Source organism: Macaca nemestrina, chromosome 10 (assembly GCF_043159975.1).
Source record: "Macaca nemestrina isolate mMacNem1 chromosome 10, mMacNem.hap1, whole genome shotgun sequence".
Lineage (NCBI taxonomy): Eukaryota > Metazoa > Chordata > Mammalia > Primates > Cercopithecidae > Macaca > Macaca nemestrina.
Genome location: NC_092134.1, coordinates 119590197 through 119608637, shown reverse-complemented (window position 1 = coordinate 119608637; position 18441 = coordinate 119590197). Strand labels below are relative to the sequence as shown.

The following is an 18441-nucleotide window of genomic DNA, read 5'->3' as shown; positions in this document are numbered from 1 at the left end:
GCCACATGGGGGATTAAATTTCAACATGAACTTTAGAGTAGACAAACATTCAAATCCTAACAGTGACTTGGGCTGGTTTTATTATGGGGACCATCTTCAGGTAAATTCTTTGTATACTTTGTAAGGTCATCTGTTTCATGAGACCCAGTGGAGACTAAATGCCCACTCCCTCTGGCATGAGATATTCCCTTTTTTCTAAATGTCAGTATATACACTATATCAAATTCTAGGTGGATTACAAAGCCACCTAATCTTTCTGTGCTACATTTTCTCTCTTCTAAAATCAGACGATTATAGTTGATAATCTTGAAGATTCCTCCAGTTATAGAATTCTATTATTATATATACGTATATGTATAATAATAATATATAAGTATGCATATATCTATATAATTACATATAATATATCTATATTACATATAATTATATCTATATAATTACATATAATATATCTATATTACATATAATTATATCTATATAATTACATATTGCATATAATTATACATATACATAATTCTATTTTTATACACATATACCCACATATATATGGGTAATATTCTCGAGCCAATATTCATTGTCTGGAGAACTGATTGTTAAAAGAGCATGACCTCCTCCTCCTTCTTCTTCTCTCTCTCTCTGTCACTCCTCTCTCTCACCATGTGATCTCCACGCAATTGGCTTCCCTTCACCTTCCACCTTGAGTAGAAGCAGCCTCTAGCCCTCACAAGAATCATCTGCTGGTGCTGTGCCTCTTGTACAGCCTGTCAGTCATGAACCAACATCTTTTCTTTATAAATCCCCCAGCCTCAGGTATTCTTTTATAACAACACGAATGGACTAAGACAGTTGGCTTTTGGAAAATCTCTTTTATACAATATAGTATATTTGACAATATCAAAACCAGATAAAATCCCTAATAATTCCTTCAGCTCTACTGACAGAAATAGAGGCAATCCTGCATTATGAGAAGGACAGATAAAGCCTATTCTAGTGTTTCTCAAACTTTGATGTGCATATGATTCACCTGGGGAATATGGTTAAAATTCAGATTCTGATTCAGAAAGTTTGGAGTGAGGGCCTGTCATTCTGAACAATAAGTCACGATCCTTAATTTGTCAAAAGTCAACCAATTTGTACCACACAGAATATAAATGCCTTTTTAATTTGTGGCACTGTGCGTGTGATGAAACTGATAGAAGGCATCTAATGACTAGTGACATCTCATCATAGTTTAGGCTTGCCACAGTTCCCCACCCCCGAATGTATCCTTCCAGCCTGGTGCTTCATTATACCTGGGCACTTCCCTGCGAGTCCATCACATTCTATTGTAAGCAACATGCCAAGGTTCATGTCATTCAAAGATGTTAGCAAGCCTAATTCTCAATCAGTTTGGTAATGGGCAATATCCATTTGCATATTTCTTTATCATCTTTCCAGACCAACTGTCAAGCCCATGGCTGTCCTTCTAGTTGTACTTATCTGACTTAACAGGTCTATCACAATTGTGAAGCTTCAAAAGGACTGTCATCTCCACTTGTCTCCACATACCAAGCCCAATTACTAAGACCCCAAAGCCCCTTTTAGCACATTGCAGCCACTACTTGTTAAGGGACAACAAATGTTGCCACTGTGTATTTGTGGTATGGGTGAAATTCAAGAATTGTGCTATTTGAGCCTATGCAACTCTTAGATACAGTTCTGAGTAAGTCATAAAATTTCCATAATTATTCTTTTTGAAGTTCCAGGGATGAATTATCTGTGATATATGATAAGCATGTCAAGCCAATATTAACTGTCTGGAGCACAATCCCAACCCTATCAAGATAAGCTTGTCTAGCACTGTCTGTATTCACATCTGGTATTGTCAAATAAGCAAAGTAGACCTTGATGTACAAGGCAGGCAGCGATGTGGCAAGTCATCTCTCATCACGCACAGTTGCCTTAACAGGCTGTCATCTTGGTTCACGGCAATGCAGAGTATCAGCTACAGATGCCAAAATCACAATGTATCCTCCAGTTCAAAGAAAAGTTTTCTCTAAAAGCTACAAAAGAATAAATACAATAAATACAACCAACATAACACAACCCAAATGGCAACTGCAACCTGCTCATATTCAAGAATCATCAAGGGATGCTAATTAATGTATTTTCTCAAAACTTCCCAAGTACATTCTTTGAGTGAATTTTATAGCATGGATTCAATCCAATCTTTTTTTTCAGGGAAAAACAAATCTGGGGGCTTTGCCTAGCATTGGCCATGGTTCCACACCACATCTGAGACAGCTAAAAATATTATTTTCCTGCTGTGAGATGTTGTCTCAAGAAAAGAATGATGGTTCCCTTTCCTAGCATTGTTACCAGTTAAATATCCCATTCCCATCTCCTACAATTTCCACTTGTTTGCATTTATTACCTAGTTTCAGCTTCCATGGGTGGGAATTTCTGCCCAATCACAAGGCAGGTAGCAGACATAGCCTTGTAAGAGGTTCCTCTTTTGCCCCTGTCCAAGAAAGTAGTGTTTAAAAAAAAAAAGTTAGGGATAATGGGACTTCTACTACTAAACAATAAAGTAGCACATATGGTCAGGCCTCAGTTAGCCATATGACAGAAAGTCACTATCCATCTCACTCTATGCTAAGAATACACTGAGTCAAATTAGGAGTAATTAAAAGAATGTCCTGAATACTGTCTCTCTCTTCCATACACACAAGGGCAATCCAGACCCGAGACATTTGGACACAGGAAAACCAAAAAATTTTGTGGCAAAGGAGGAATACAGAATCACTGTGATGGCATCGAACCCTATTCCTTTTTTCCCCAATGCCATATTCCAAAAACTTGTCCAAAAGATGTTCCTCCCCTTTGCTGCCTATATACTTGGATGAAACATGTTCACCCAAGTGAGTCAGCAATCTTTTCATGCCTCATCACCCCTTAGGTTTATTAATAGGTATTCTAATTGCTCATCCCAGTTCTCATCCAAACTGTTACTCTGCGTGTGATCAGGGATATTGGTCCATGCATTATTATTTTTTTAGTTCAGTTTTTTACATTGCCAGCAGCTAAATGCATACCTTAGTCCAATGAAATGTGATTTGCGGGACCAGACTTGGTGCTACATACCTTAAATGACATTCTTAACCATTGCTTGGGTGACTAAGTAAGAAAAGACCAAAGCAGATTACATGTCTACTTCAGGCAGGACCCATGTCAAGCCAGCTGGGACTACTAGTGAGGGTCCCAGGTATCCATTTGCTAGCTAAATGCCAGCTCCTAAACTCAGGGAATCTTACCTAAAGCCATCTTTAGATGATTCTGTTATTCTTGACATTTACCTTATTACCAGCTTCAATGAGAGACAAAGAAATATATCATTTTTCCATCCAACATTTCATAACCTGAAATGCTGCTCGGGTTATGTACCTAAGTAGCTATTTCTAGAGGCTGGACAAGACAGCCTCTACATCTCAGTCCTCCTCTGAGCCACCAACTGCATTTTTCTGGTTGGCATATACATAGGCCATTTTAATTCATCCTTGGAGTTCCTACAGGGATTTCATAATTACAATCTAGGAAGGAAAGAAGAAGGGAGGGAGGGAAGGCAGGGAGGGAGGGAGGGAAGGAGGGAGGGAGAATGTGTTGCCTGACTATGCCTTAAGGCCTTGGCAAGTCCAAGCTCTTACTGTTCTATGGGTATACTGCCCTCAATTTTGAGCATTGCTCGTTACCCTTGCTTCTTCAGCCAAGGTTTTATGACCTACTGATCAAATGGGCTCAAACATCTAGACTGCAGCACATCCTTGATTTGAGGGCTTCTATAAGTAAACCAGGAAACTCACTTTACTTTAACAAGGAGAGAAACCTATGATTAAAACCATCCAGCACCAAGAGCTGGCAGTTTTGGGGGCTCCCGTTGTTGGTCCTAAGAGCAAAGTAGCAATATATTTATGGATACAGTGTCTTCAGGGCCATAGCAAGTGGAGCATTCCTATAAATATACCATTTCTATTTTAACACTGAACCCTGTTGAGGTGCTCCTTCCTTATCGGAATGAATCTGACATTACCTAGGACATCAAGGTACTTTAGGTCTCAGAATTATTTGAAATCCCTGAGTGGTGGGAACAATCACCACTAAAGCCCAGTAAAAGGGCAGTAATTGTCTTCTGAAGGGGCCATATCTTGTCTTGACATCAGGTATCTTCAAATTCAATTTTCTTCCAGCAGTCACTGCTTAGGGCAAGGAGAACAGTGTTAACAACTTTGGCAAGAGACTACAGTCTGCACATATCTATCTAGATAGTAAAACACTCCAAAATAATTTGTACAGTAGGCCAACCCAAATAGTGCTGTTTTGGGTTACAGCTCTCTGTAAGTCTTCAAAGCTTGTTTTTATTTTGGATATCTTTCAAATTCATATTTTTCTTTCTTGTCACTCGATATATTTTAGCTAGCAAGATGCCCAGGAACAGTGTATGGTGTCCCCCAAGTCCAGAATGCCCCACAGATTTTTGTGTCTCCTTTCTTACTAGCAGAGCCTAGCAAACACATTCGTTTATTCTCTGCCTTCTGTGGACTGTCTCTCGTGGCCTCCAATCCAAGTCACTCTCAAGTGTTTAACTGATTGAGCTGTATTTTAACCACACAGATTAGCCATCTTCATCTAGTCATAGATGCCAGTACTGTTCTCAGATCCTCCTGGGCTTTCCCCTCTGACAGGGAAACTCCTGTTATCATTAATGCATATACCAACTTGCATTTGACTAAACCTTACGTCACCAACTCGTCAAAATATACCGGAGAATTCAACTACCTGTGGTAGAGAATGGTGAGTGTACATCAATCATTCCCCTGAAAAGGGACATTTTGCCAGATTTCTTCTAAGACTAGGACAGAGAAGAAAAAAAATCACCAAGACTCTCACAGCATCCCAGTCATATTACGCTATTGGATTTCCTGAATAGGTTCACCCATGTCTGACACGATGAGGGTTACCGATGGAGCTACTTGGTTTAAGCCACAGTAAACAAGTTACTTTACAGGAGTCACCCATTTTTCTTCCCACAAGCGAGAGAGGAACAATTGTCAAGCAAGCTGTTGGAAATTAGTGTCGTTCTACTATATTTTAATATTTATTTTTATTATTTTTTAAATAAATGTTATTGTGTATATTTGGGGTTTACAATATGATGTTATTGGATACATTTAAACAGTAAAATGATTACTGTAGTGAAGCAGATTAACATATCTATCATCTCACATGGTCACTTTCTTTTTGTCGCAAGAGCAGCTAAAATGTGCTTATTTAATGAAATCCCTAATAAAATCTAATTTCATTAACTGTAGTCCTCATGTACATTAGATCTCTAGACTTGTTCATCCTACATATCTGCTACTTTGTATCCTTTGACCTATATCACCCCATTTCCTTCACATGCCCCCACCCCAGTAACCACTGTGTTATTCTCTGTCTCTATGTATTTGACATTTTTAAAAATATTCCATATGTAAGTGAGATCATTAAATACATTTCTTTCTGTGTCTGGCTTATTTCACTTAGCATAATGTCCTCCAGCTCCATCCATGCTGTGACAAATTGGCAGGATCTCCTTTTTTAAGGCGAAATAGTATAGTATAGTGTCATATATAGTATAGTATCATATATCCATTTGCCCATCAGCAGACACTTTATCCATTTGCCCATCAGCAGACACTTACACTGTTTCTCTATCATGGGCATTGTGACTAATGCTGTAATAAACATGAGAATGCATATATCTTTATGAGTTAGTGATTTCGTCTCTTTTGGGTATGTGCCCAGAAGAGGGATTGCTGAGTCATATGGTTGTTTTATTTTTAATTTCTTTAGGAATATCTACTATAGTGTTTATCCACTATCCTCTATAGAGATTATAGTGTTTATCCATAAAGGTGTATCCATATATCCATAAAGGCTACACCAATCTACATTCATACTATAGGATTAAATGACTCTGTTCTATATTTAAATTAAAGCTGAAATTTCTTTTTATCCTTCTGGGATTTGGGTATTGCTTAATATTCACTATGGAGGAGGGTTTGGACAATTCTAAGATTTCTTAATTAACATACTCAATTAAAATCAGGCAAAGGGTAGAAGAAATCCCAGCAACAGCAAAGCCTTCCATTCACAATTACACTTCTTCCCACGATGCACTCAGGTGCATGTTATGTGTGTTGGGATTTTGTTGTTGTTTTGTTTCTTTTTCACTTTTTTTGTTTGTTTTGTTTTCTTTTTTGAGACCGAGTCTCGCTCTGTCGTCCAGGCTGGAGTGCAGTGGCGTGATCTCGGCTCACTGCAAGCTCCTCCTCCCGGGTTCACGCCATTCTCCTGCCTCAGCCTCCCAAGTAGCTGGGACTACAGGCGCCCGCCACCATGCCCAGCTAATTTTTTGTATATTTAGTAGAGACGGGGTTACACCGTGTTCGCCAGGATGGTCTCGATCTCCTGACCTCGTGCTCCGCCCGTCTCAGCCTCCCAAAGTGTTGTATTTCTTTAATACTATTTTTTTTCCATTTGTTTCAAGCATGCTTGTAATTGATTATTGAAACCTTTTTATGATGACTGCTTTAAATTTCCCGTTGGATAGTTTCAACGTTTCTATCAAGTCAGCGTTGGCACTGGTGAATTTTCTCTTCTCATTCATGTTAAGATTTTTCTGATTTTTACAATAAGTTATTTTTATTGTATTCCGGGCATTTCAGGTATTCCTATGAGACTCTAGGACTTATTTAAATCTTCTGTCAAACAGTTTTTTTTTCTGACACCAGGCCAGTGTGGGAGAGGAGAAAGGAGGAACCTTTTCATTACTGCCAGATGGGGATGGAAGTCCAAGCTCCCACTGTGTGCTGACAGCACAGGGGAAGAAAAGGGCTCATTATAGCCAGATGAGGGTGGAAGTCCAGTTTCCTCACTCAGCCTTTGCTGAAGGGGAAGTAGCCCATTTACTCTGGGTTGTAATGGTTGCATTAGGGTAGTTAGTATCTAAAATATTTCATTCTTTCTAGACTGCCATTGTCATGGTCCCTTAGCTAGAGAAAATTGCTTTTCTTTGGGATTTTTTTTGTCTATGCCCATTGGTATTTCCAGACTGCCCCATTCTTCAGCGCCCAGTCCAGGGTATGTAAATCAACAGCAACAATAACAAAACAGAAACAAGAAACTCTGCTAAAGTTTCTACAAGTCCCAGGTCTCTAGCTTGTCATCTCTCTACCTTCAAAAGTCTTCTGTGTTTGCTTCATAAATAATGTTTAGGATTTTTAAGTGTAATTGGTGGGAGAACTAGGAAAAATTTTGTCTAATTCATCTTATCATATAACCAGAGAAAGCGGAATTGTCTTTTAAAACAGAATAATCAACTTCCTCCAGAAAATTTTAACAGGACTCGGTGTTTTATGACATAATATTCAAAATGTTCAGTATGCAATCTAAAATTACTCAAAATATCAAAATCTAGGAAAATGTGTGCAATTACCAAGGGAAAAGACAATCAAGAGATGACAACCCTGAGATGACTTAGATATTGGAATTATCAGAAAAATACATTAGAGCAGCCATTATTAACTATCCTGTGAGGCAAAGGTGAAAATTCTTAAAACGAATAAAAACAAGCTTTCAGCTAGAAACTAAAAACAAATGATATCAAAACCTTACAATTGAAAAATACAATATTGGGAATAAAAATAGGGTATGGGTTCAATAGCAGAATGGAGGTGAAAAGGGAAGAGACACTTAGAAGATAGGTTAAGACAGGGGTCCCCAACCCCGGCCACAGACTGGTGGCCTGTTAGGAACCAGGCTCACAGCAGGAGGTGAGCTGAGCGAGCATTACAGCCTGAGCTCTGCCTCCTGTCAGGCCGGCAGGGGCATTAGATTCTCATAGGAACACAAACCTTATTGTGAACTGCCCATGTGAGGGATCTAGGCTTCACATTCCTTATAAGAATCTAATGCCTGATGATGTGTCACTGTCTCCTAGCACCTCCAGATGAGGCCATTTAGTTTCAGGAAAACAAGTTCAGGGTTCCCACTAATTTTACATTATGGTGAATTGTATGATTTTATCATTATGTATTACAACATAGTAATAATAGAAATAAAGTGCACAATAAATGTAATGCCCTTGAATCATCCCTCACCCACCCCTTGCACAGAAAAATTGGCTTCCACGAAACTGGTCCCTGGTGCCAAAAAGGTTGGGGACCACTGGTTAAGGGATTATCCAATCTGAAAAACAAAGCGAAAAAGAGATTAAAAATAAAATTAAAAGAGCTTTAGGAAAATGTGAGACAATATTAAATGGTCTAATATTCATACCATTAGCATCATGGAGGAAGAGGAGAAACAATTAGTAAAGGGAAATATATCTGAAGAAATAATACTGAAACTTCCCAGATTTGAGGAAAGGCATAAATCTACAGATTTAAGTAGTTTGGCACACTCCACAGAGGAAAACCCAAGGAAAACCAAAACCAGACATGTAAGAATAAAACTGCTGAAAACCAGAGGTTAAGAAAAGCCATGAAAGAAGCCACTTAAAATGCCACTTTATATATAAGGGAAGAACAACATGAATGATTGTGGATTTCTCATCAGAAACTAGGGAGGCCGGAAAACTGTGGGACGACATCTTCAAAGCACTATAAATAAATAAATAAATAAATAAATAAATAAATAACTGTCAACTCGCAATTCTATGTCCAGTGAAAATATCCTTCAGGAGTAATGACAAAATAAATATATTCTCAAATGAAGGGATCCTAAGAGAATTTGTTATCAGTAGACTTGCTCTAAAACAAATGGTAAAAGACGTTTTCCCAGCTTAAGAAAAATGATACCAGAGAGATATTTGGAACTTCAGGAATGAAGGAAGAACAATGTAAGTAGGTACATATCCAGGTAAATATTTTAAAAATTGTTTTTCTCTTCCTAAGTTCTTTATACATAGCCACCAAAAAGAAAAATGGTAATATTTCTTGATGCAGGTTTTCAGTTTACATAGATGTAAAATGTGACAACCATAACAGAAAAGGAAAGGTTAAAGGGGAGATTTCCACACTTTGCTTGAAATGGCAAAATATTAACTCAAAGACTGTTAAGTAGGTATATTGCAATCCTTAGAACACACGCACAGGTACACATGCTAGATAGTCAAAAAGCCAATAATGATATAAAATACAACATTTTAAAAATAAAACCATCCAAAAGAAAAGTTAATAAAAGGCTATCAATTGCTCAATGCCCATAAATATAAAAATATAGATAAAATAGAATAATTGCATGACAGAAACTGCCAAGATTCACTGATAAATTTGATAAAGAAATAGATAAAATAAATAATCATATGTCCATTAAAGAAATACTAAGTTTGTACATACAAACGTTTCCACAAGAAAAGTCTATTCCCAGAGCATGTGACTGAAAAATTATGGTGTACATTCAAAGAAATGATACAAACTCTATACAATGCCTTTCCAGAACATTCCTCAATTCATTTTATGAGACCAGCATAACCCAATACCCAAACCAGACATAGATATAGCAAGAAGTAAAAACTATAGAAAAACATGAATATGGACAGAAAGATTTTTAACAAAATATTAATAGAATCTTACAGCATGTGCAATATGTCAGAAAGATAATATATCATGACCAACTGGGATTTTCCCAGTAGTTCAAAGCTGACTCAACATTAAAATATCAATCAATATGGTTTACAATATCAATAGAAAATATTACATAATCATCTCAATAGATGCAAAAAAGCATGTTATAAAATTTAATAGCGGTTGATATGGACTAGGAATATAAACTTCATTAGCCTAATCAAGGACATCTAAAAAATCTCTACATTGTACATCAGACTTAATAATGAAAGGATAAATGCCTTGGCTCTGATAATGGGCAGCTACAAAGAAACAAAAAACAAACAAACAAACAAAATAACCTATAAACTACATTGTATTTACCAATTAAAGATCTAAGCCTTTCCCCTAAGATCATTGATGAGGCAAGGATGTCTGTTTTCACCTCTCCTATTTAATATCCTATTGATAGTCCTAGCCACTGCAATAAAGCAAGAAAAGAATAAATGGCCTACAGATTGGAAAGGAGCAAATAAAATTATCTCTATTTACAGATTAATGACCATCTACATAGAAAGTCTAAAGTAATCCAGTAAGAAGCTCCTAAAACTAATAAATGAATTTAGCAAGGTTCCAAGATACAAGGTCAATATATAAAAATTAGTTATATTTCTATATTCTAGTAACAAAAAAGTGGAAATCAAAATTTGGAGATGGGGAGTACCATTTAAAATAGCATCAGAAATACAAATAAATGAAATATGTACATATTTAACAAGATAAGTGCAAGATAAGTATGCTGAAAAATATTAGACACTGATGAAAAAAGCCAGAGACCAAAACAAATGAAGAGAGATAATGTGTCCACAGATTGTGTTAATCAATATTGTTGAGTGCCACTTGTCTTAAAATTTATCTATAGATTTAAGGCAGTTCTAAACAAAATCCCAGCAGGACTTTGTAGAGATATTAGCAAACTTATTCTAAAATTTATATGGAAAGGAAAAGGACCTAGAATAGCCAAAACAATTTTGAAAAAGAAGAACAAAGTTGGAGGATTCATATTACAATTACATAATTTCAAGACCAAAAATAAAGCTACATGGTGACAACTGTGTGGTGTTGGTAAAAGGACAAATATAATAATGATGCAGAATAGAGAACCCATAAATAGATTCACAAAAATATAGGCAATGTTTTTTTTACAAAAACACAATGGAAGTTTAATGGAGCAAAAATAGTCATTTCAACAAATGGTGCTAAAACATCGACATAAAAAAAAAATCCTCAACACATATCTCATACCTGATTTAAAAAGATTAACTCAAATGGATCATAAGACTAAATGTAAAATATACAACTCTAAGAGGAAAACAAAGGAGAAAATTTTTGTGACCTTGAGTTAGGCAAAGATTCCTTAGATAAGACACCAAAAGCACAAGGCATTTTTTTAAAAAGCTGATGAAATCAGTATCAGCAAAATTAAATTATTTCCGCCTCTAAAAAACACTTTTAAAATGAACTGAAAGCCACAAACTGGGAAAAAATGTTTACAACAAATTTTATTACTGACAAAGGACTTGTATAAAGAGTAAGGAAGGGTCACAGGCAAGACGGCCGAATAGGAACATCTTCGTTCTGCATCTCCCAGTGAGATCAATGAAGAAGGTGGGTGATTTCTGCATTTCCAACTGAGGTACCCGGCTTATCTCACTGGGACTGGTTAGACAGCGGGTGCAGCCCATGGAGGGCAGGCCGAAGAAGTATGAGGCATTGCCTTACCCAGGAAGCACAAGGGGTTGGGGAACTCCCTCCCCTAGCCAAGGGAAGCCATGAGGGACTGTGCCATGAGGAATGGTGCATTCGGGCCCAGATACCACACTTTTCCCATGGTCTTCACAACCCGCAGACCAGGAGATTCCCTCGGGTGCCTACGCCACCAGGGCCCTGGGTTTCAAGCACAAAACTGGGTGGCCATTTGGGCAGACATTGAGCTAGCTGCAGGAGGTTTTTTTTCATACCCCAGAGGCACCTGGAATGCCAGCAAGACAAAATCACTCACTCCCCTGGAAAGGGAGCTGAAGCCAGAGAGTCAAGTGGTCTAACACAGTGGATCCCATGCCCACAGAGCACAGCAAGCCAAGATCCACGGACCTGAAATTCTCACTGCCAGTACAGCAGTCTGAAGTTGACCTGGGACACTCAAGCTTGGTGGGGGAAGTGGCATCTACCATTACTGAGGCTTGAGTAGGTGGTTTTCCCCTCACGGTGTAAACAAAGCCACCAAGAAGTTCAAACTGGGTGGAGCCCACCGAAGTTCCACAGAGCCACTGTAGCCAAACTGCCTCTCTAGATTTCTCCTCTCTGGGCGAGGCATCTCTGAAAGTAAGGCAGCAGCCCCAGTCAGGGGCTTATAGATAAAACTACCATCTCCCCAGGACAGAGAATGTGGGGGAAAGGGCAGCTGTGGGCACAGCTTCAGAAGACTTAAACGTTCCTACCTTCCCGGCTCTGAAGAGAGCAGTATGTCTCTCCCAGCACAGTGCTCAAGCTCTGCTAAGGGACAGATTGCTTCCTCAAATGGGTCCCTGACCCCCATGCCTCCTGACTGGGAGACACCTCCCAGCAGGGGTCAACAGACACCGCATAGTAGAGAGCTCCAGCTGGCATCTGGTGGGTGTCCCTCTGGACAAAGCTTCCAGAGGAAGGAACAGGCAGCAATCGTTGCTGTTCTGCAGCCTCTGCTGGTGATACCCAGGCAAACAGGGTCTGGAGTGGACCTCCAGCAAACTCCAGCAGACCTGCAGCTGAGGGGCCTCACTGTTAGAAGGAAAACTAACAAACAGAAAGGAATAGCATCAACATCAAAAAAGGATGTCCACACAGAAACCCCATCAGAAAGCCACCAACATCAAAGACCAAAGGTAGATAAATCCACGAAGATGAGGAGAAACCAGTGCAAAAAGGCTGAAAATTCCAAAAAGCAGAACGCCTCTTCTCCTCCAAAAGATCACAAGTCCTCACCAGCAAGGGAACAAAACTGGACAGAGGATAAGTTTGACAAATTGTCAGCAGTAGGCTTCAGAAGGTGGGTAACAACAAACTCCTTTGAGCTAAAGGAGCATGTTCTAACCCAATCCAAGGAAACTAAGAATCTTGAAGTAAAAGGCTAGAGGAATTGCCAACTAGAATAACCAGTTTAAGGAAGAACATAATGACCTGATGGAGCTGAAAAACACAGCATAAGAACTTCGTGAAGCATACACAAGTATCAATAGCTGAATCAATCAAGCAGAAGAAAGGATACCAGAGAGTGAAGATCAGCTTAATGAAATAAAGCATGAAGACAAGATTAGAGAAAAAAAAATGAAAAGGAACAAACAAAGCCTCCAAGAAATATGGGACTATGTGAAAAGACCAAACCTACATTTCACTGGTGTACCTGAAAGTGACGGGCAGAATGGAACTAAGTTGGAAAACACTCTTCAGGATATCCTCCAGGAAAACTTTCCCAGCCTAGCAAGACAGGCCAACATTCAAATTCAGGAAATACAAAGAATACTACAAAAGTGCTCCTCAAGAAGAGCCACCCCAAGACACATAATTATCAGACTCACCAAGGTTGAAATGAAGAAAAAAATGTTAAGGGCAGCCAGAGAGAAAGGTCAGGTTACCCACAGAAGGAAGCCCATCAAACTAACACTGGATCTCTCTGCAGAAACCCTACAAGCCAGATGAGAGTGGGGGCCAATATTCAACATTTTTAAAGGAAAGAATTTTCAACCCAGAATTTCATATCCAGCCAAGCTAAGCTTCATAGGCGAAGGAGAAATAAAATCCTTTACAGAGAAGCAAATGCTGAGAGATTTTGTCACCATCAGGCCTGCCTTACAAGAGCTCCTGAAGGAAACACTAAATATGGAAAGGAAAAACTGGTATCAGCCACTGCAAAAAGATACCAAATTATAAAGACCATTGACACTATGAAGAAACTGAATCAACTAATGGGCAAAATAAGCAGCTGGCATCATAATGACAAGATCAAATTCACTCATAACAACATTAACTTTTAATGTAAATGAGTTAAATTCCCCAGTTAAAAGACACAGGCTGGCAAACTGGATAAAGTCAAGACTCATCAGTGTGCTGCATTCAGGAGACCCATCTCACATACAAGGACACACATAGGCTCAAAATAAAGGGGTGAAGGAATATTTACCAAGGAAATGGAAAGCAAAAAAAAAAAAAAAAAAAAAAAGCAAGGGTTGCAATCCTAGTTTCTGATAAAACAGACTTTAAACCAACAAAGATCAAAAAAGACAAAAAAGGACATTACATAATGGTAAAGGGATCAATGCAACAAGAAGAGCTAACTATCCTAAATATATATCCACCCAACACAGGAGCACCCAGATTCATATAGCAAGTCTTAGATACCTACAAAGAAACTTAGACTCCCACACCATAATAGTGAAAGACTTTAACATCCCACTGTCCACATTAGACAGATCAACAAGACAGAAATTATTTAGGACTTGAACTTAGCTCTGGACCAAGCAGACCTAATAGACATCTTCAGAACTCTTCACCCCAAATCAGCAGAATATACATTCTTCTCAACACCAAATTGCACTAATTATACAATTGACCACATAGTTGGAAGTAAAACACTCCTCAGCAAATGCAAAAGAACAGAAATCATAACAAACAGTCTCTCAGACCACAGTACAATCAAATTAAAACTCAGGATTAAGAAACTCACTCAAAACCACACAACTACATGGAAACTGAACAACCTGATCCTGAATGACTACTGGGTACATAACGAAATGAAGGCAATAATGAAGAAGGTATTTGAAACCAGTGAGTACAAAGACACAACATACCAGAATCTCTGGGACACAGCTAAAGCAGTGTTTAGAGGGAAATTTATAGCGCTGAATACACATAGGAGAAAGTGGGAAAGATCTAAAATCAACTCTCTAACATCACAATTAAAACAACTAGAGAAGCAAGAGCAAACACATTCAAAAGCTAGCAGAATACAAGAAATAATTAAGATCAGAGCAGAACTGAAGTAGATATGAGACACGAAAAACCCTTCAAAAAATCAATGAATCCAAGAGCTGGATTTTTGAAAAGATTAACAAAAGAGACCATTAGCGAGACTAACAAAGAAAAGAGAGAAGAATCAAATAGATGCAATAAAAACTGATAAAAGGGATATCACCACTGATCCCACAGAAATGCAAAATACCATCAGAGAATATTTTAAACACTTCTACGCAAATAAACTAGAAAATCTAGAAGAAATGGATAAATTCCTAGACACATACACCCTCCCAAGACTAACCCAGGAAAAAGTTGAATCCCTGAATAGACCAATAACAAGTTCTGAAATTGAGGCAGTAATTAATAGCCTACCACCCAAAAAAAGCTCAGGACCAGACGGATTCACAGCCGAATTCTACCAGAGGCATAAAGAGGAGCTGGAACTATTCCTTCTGAAACTATTCCAGACAATAGAAAAAGAGGAACTCCTCCATAACTCATTTTATGAGACCAGCATCATCCTGATACCAAAACCTGGCAAAGACACAACAAAAAAAGAAAATTTCAGTCCAATATCCCAGATGAATATCAAGGCAAAAAGCCACTGTAAAATAGTGGCAAACCAAATCCAGCAGCACATCAAAAAGCTTATCTACCATGATCAAGTTAGCTTCATCCCTGGGATGTAAGGCTCGTTCAACATATGCAAATCAATAATCGTAATCCATCACATAAACAGAAACAATGACAAAAACCACATGGTTATCTCAATAGATACAGAAAAGGACTTAGACAAAATTCAACACACTTTCATGCTAAAAACTCTCAATAAACTAGGTATTGATGGAACATATCTCAAAATAATAAGAGTTATTCATGACAAACCCATAACCAATATCATACGGAATGGGCAAAAGCTGGAAACATTCCCTTTGAAAACTGGCACATGACAAGGATGCCCTCTCTCACCACTCCTATTCAACATAGTATTGGAAGTTCTGGCCAGGGCAATCAGGCAAGAGAATGAAATAAAGGGTATTCATATAGGAACAGAGGAATTCAAATGGTCTCTGTTTGCAAATGACATGATTGTATATTGAGAAAACCCCATCATCTTAGCCCAAAATCTCCTTAAGCTGATAAGCAACTTCAGCGAAGTCTCAGGATACAAAAATCAATGTGTAAAAATCACAAGCATTCCTATACACCAATAATAGACAAACAGAGAGCCAAATCATGAGTGAATTCCCATTCATAATTGCTACAAAGAGAACTAAATACCTAGGAATCCAACTTACAAGGGATGTGAAAGACCTCTTCAAGGAGAGCTACAAACCACTGCTCAACAAAATAAAAGAGGACACAAGCCAATGAAAAAATATTCCATGCTCATGGATGGGAAGAATCAATGTGGTGAAAAGGCCATACTGCCTAAAGTAATTTATAGATTCAATGCTATCCTCATCAAGCTACCATTGACTTTCTTCACATAATTAGAAAAAAACTACTTTAAATTTCATATGAAACCAAAAAAGAGCCCGTATAGCCAAGGCAATCCTAAGCAAAAAGAACAAAGCTGGAGGCATCATGCTACCTGACTTCAAACTATGCAACAAGGCTACAGTAGCCAAAACAGCATGGTACTGGTACCAAAACAGATATATACATATATATACACACACACACACACCAATGGAACACAACAGAGGCCTCAGAAATAATGCCACACATTTACAACCATCTGATCTTTGATAAACCTGACAAAAACAAGAAATGGGGAAAGGATTCCTATTTAATAAATGGTGCTGGGAAAACTGGATAGCCATATGTAGAAAGCTGAAACTGGATCCCTTCCTTACACCTTATACAAAAATTAATTCAAGATGGATTAAAGACTTAAATATTAGACGTAAAACCTTAAAACCCTAGAAGAAAACCTAGGCAATACCTTTCAGGACATAGGCATGGGCAAAGACTTCATGACTAAAACACCAAAAGCATTGGCAACAAAAGCTAAAATTAATAAATGGGATCTAATTAAATGAAAGAGTTTCTTCACAGCAAAAGAAACTATCATCAGAGTTAACAGACAACCTACAGAATGGGAAAAGTTTTGCAATCTATCCATCTGACAAAGGGCTAATATCCAGAATCTATAAAGAACTTAAACAAACTTACAAGAAAAAAACCCCATCAAAAAGTGTGCAAAGGATATGTACAGACACTTCTCAAAAGAAGACATTTACACGGCCAACAAACTTATGAAAAAAAGCTCATCATCACTGGTCATTAAAGAAATGCAAATCACAACCACAATGAGATACCATCTCATGCCAGTTTTAATGGTGATCATTAAAAAGTCAGGAAACAACAGATGCTGAAGAGGATGTGGAGAAATAGGAACGCTTTTACACTGTTGGTGGGAGTGTAAATTAGTTCAATCATTGTGGAAGACTATGACGATTCCTCAAGGATCTAGATCCAGAAATACTATTTGATCCAGCAATTCCATTTCTGGGCATATACCCAAAGTATTATAAGTCATTCTACTATAAAGAAAGACACATGCACACACATATGTTTACTGCAGCACTGTTCACAATAGCAAAGACTTGGAACCAACCCAAATGCCCATCAATGATAGACTGGATAAAGAAAATATGACACATACACACAGTGGAATACTATGCAGCATAAAAAAGATGAGTTCATGTTCTTTGCAGGGACATGGGTCAAACTGGAAACCATCATTATCAGCAAACTAACACAGAGGCAGAAAACCAAACACCACATGTTCTCACTCATAAGTGGGAATTGCACAATGAGAACACATGGACACAGAGAAGGGAACATCACATACCAGGGCCTGTCGGGGGGTGGGGGGGCTAGGGGAGGGATAGCTTTAGTAGAAGTACCTAATGTAGATGACAGGTTGATGGGTGCAGCAAACCACCATGGCATGTGTTATACCTATGTAACAAACCTGCACGTTCTGCATATGTACCCCAGAACTTAAAGTATAATTTTTAAAATGTTAAAAAAAAGAGTAAAGAAGTCTCAAAATTCAGCAATAAGAAAATTGAAAACAGTTTTAAAAATTCGCAAAAGATTTTAAGACAGTTTAGTAAAATAATTATACAAATGGAAAATAAGCACATGAACAAATGCACATTATCATTATTCATTATGAATAATTATTTAAAACTACAGGGAGTTATCATTAAACACCTACTAGAATAGCTTTATTTATTCATTTATTTACTTACGCATTTATTAAAAGTCATTAACAATACCGAATGCTGATAACGATGCAAAACAACTAAAACTCTCATACATGACTGATGGAAATGCAAACTGGCACAGCTATTTAAGACAACAGTTTGACAGTTTCTCATATAGCTACACATTAATTACTATATGACTCAGCAATTCCATTCCCAGTTATTTATCCAAGACAAATCCAAATTTATATTCACACAAAAACCTGTATGTAGATGTTTATAGCAGCTTAATTTATAACTGCCAAAAACTGGAAACAGCACAAATGCTCTTTAGCTTGTGGATGATAAACAAACTCTGCTCCATCCATAAAAAGGAATATGATTCAGCAATTGTTTTAAATACCCAACTTGATACCAAACAAAAATAAATCTCAAATACATCATGTTAGGTGAAAAAAGCCATAGTCTACATACTGTATGATTCCAATTATACAACATTGTGGAAAAGGCAGAACTACAGGCAGAGAGGACAGATCAGTGGTTGT

At 37.9% G+C, this 18441-nt stretch overlaps 1 long non-coding RNA gene across 1 annotated transcript; it reads right to left on the bottom strand.

Moving 5' to 3' along the window:
• Positions 1-456: 456 nt before the first annotated feature.
• Positions 457-17760, bottom strand: LOC105492108 (uncharacterized). Its single transcript, XR_011609290.1, has 3 exons — positions 8182-17760; positions 2414-4885; positions 457-2042 (listed from the first exon to the last, which is right to left on the bottom strand). It is a non-coding gene; the product is annotated as an uncharacterized lncRNA (long non-coding RNA).
• Positions 17761-18441: the final 681 nt, after the last annotated feature.